This window comes from Rattus norvegicus, chromosome 14 (genome assembly GCF_036323735.1).
Source record: "Rattus norvegicus strain BN/NHsdMcwi chromosome 14, GRCr8, whole genome shotgun sequence".
NCBI classification, from domain to species: domain Eukaryota; kingdom Metazoa; phylum Chordata; class Mammalia; order Rodentia; family Muridae; genus Rattus; species Rattus norvegicus.
Genome location: NC_086032.1, coordinates 96,557,099 through 96,558,969, shown reverse-complemented (window position 1 = coordinate 96,558,969; position 1,871 = coordinate 96,557,099). Strand labels below are relative to the sequence as shown.

Below are 1,871 nucleotides of genomic sequence, written 5' to 3'. Positions count from 1 at the left end.
CACCGTTCAATAACTCTAGTTCCAAGAAATACAATGTCCCCTTCTGGCCTCCATGGGCACCAGAATGCTTGTGATTCATAAAATGAACAAATACAGATTAAATGAGGGATCTTGTCTAAGTTTAAGAGGTATTTGAATTAGTCAGCTGAAGCCTGGTTTCAAATAAATACTATTTGAGTATTATAAATTGTAAATTAAGTATTGTAATATCCACTGCCGGCTAATGGGACAGCACCCGTACCTTAATAAACACTACAGTACACCAGACTCTATTTCAAAAGGGACTTTGAAATATATGATGCTTTTCAAGACAGAAGAACAGGGAAGTGGTCAGGAGTGTCCGTGCAGGTAGAACATGTAAAGTTCCACTGATGTGACTAAGGGTTTTGACCTACAAAGTAATATTTATTATATTTCAACTTCACCACCGAAATACCTTCATGGTCTTTATCTAAAGACTGCAGGGATGATGCTAGGGTTAAGAGCACACACTGCCATGCAGAAGGCCCAGCTTTAGTTCCCAGACACCTGTGGCTGCAGCTTCCAATGACCTGATGCCTGTGATCTCCTCGGGCACTGCCCTCAGGAGTGCATACATAGAAGACACAGGACACACAGGCACCCGTACATACATGGACATGCACACATAAGCATGATTAAAAATAAATATTAAAACAGACACATCAAATATAGTAGAAGATGAAGGAACCTGCGGCAGAAATTTGCATTTCTATCGTGTATTAAAATTAACTAGAAAAGTTTAGGTCATGAGTTGGTTTGAAGGATCTGTATTCAAATCAAACTCTGAAAATTAACGTTGGCGTAACATAATGTTCTCGTCTAACTTAAAGAGTTGATTCAGATTTCACCAAGTGTTTTAATAATGCTTTTATGGTTTAAAAGAAGTCATGGAATATGCATCGCATTTGGTTTTCATTTGTCCTTAGTCTCTTTTATTCTGAGACAGTTTCTTGGTCTTTCCCTAGACAGTTACTTTTGTGATCTGTCTTTACCAAGACATAATTAAGAGGATAAATGTCGTCCGTCCTCATTCATACCACACCAGTGGGTTTGTACGGATGCTTTGTGAGAAGTTTCTGTTCCTTTTGTATGCTTCCTCTCATAGAAGTGTAGCCGTAGCACCTCGGATCTTTCAGAAATCAGGAAGTACAACGCAGAATATGAAGGATGTGCTGAAAATTCAAGGGCTCTATTGGTCTGTAACGTAGCAGCTCATCCACACCATAACATAGTTTGTCGCTGTAGCTACAAAACTACACCCAAAGCAGCTGAAACATTGCTAAGATTTATCAAAGGAGAAACACTTGCGATATATTAAGGGTCAAAAATGCAAAAACGAATTATAAAAATGTCCCTTTCTGGGACAGCATGAGTGGACGCAATTTGTAGTTCTTCAATGTAAATAATTAGGACATGACTGTTTTAGTAAAGCCTCACTATTTCTTTAGTTTATGAGGATGAGAATGAAAACATTTAGAACAGCTCTCTTTCTTTGTTAACAGTTGAACCATCCCACTGATGTCTTCAACCACTTTAAAGCATTTAACGCACGAACCCCTTTTCTTTCACAAGGCACATCAATAGTTTGGTTTCAGGGACTCAGATCCATCTATATAGCAACAAGCAGCTATTTCGACATCTCTCTCTCTCTCTCTCTCTCTCTCTCTCTCTCTCTCTCTCTCTCTCTCTCTCTGTAGGCCCAGTGAAGAAATATCTTCGTTGATCTTCATCGTACCTTACTGCACGAATGAAAAACCTACCTGAGAACATGACTACTTGCTGTAGTCATCCCGAAGCTCCTCCCTTTTTCAGCTCTCTCTCTCTCTCTTTGCTTTACGAAGGGAGTTGTT

The 1,871-nt window shown here is 39.3% G+C and overlaps 1 long non-coding RNA gene across 2 annotated transcripts in view; it reads right to left on the bottom strand.

Moving 5' to 3' along the window:
* Positions 1-857: 857 nt before the first annotated feature.
* Positions 858-1,871, bottom strand: part of LOC120096677 (uncharacterized) — a 4,676-nt gene continuing 3,662 nt past the window's right edge. For both annotated transcript variants that reach the window (XR_005493435.2, XR_005493436.2), the window contains 2 exons: positions 1,782-1,871; positions 858-1,193 (listed from right to left, as the gene is read on the bottom strand). The exon at positions 1,782-1,871 is cut by the window's right edge. This is a non-coding gene — a long non-coding RNA (uncharacterized LOC120096677). The remainder of the gene's footprint in view (positions 1,194-1,781) is intronic.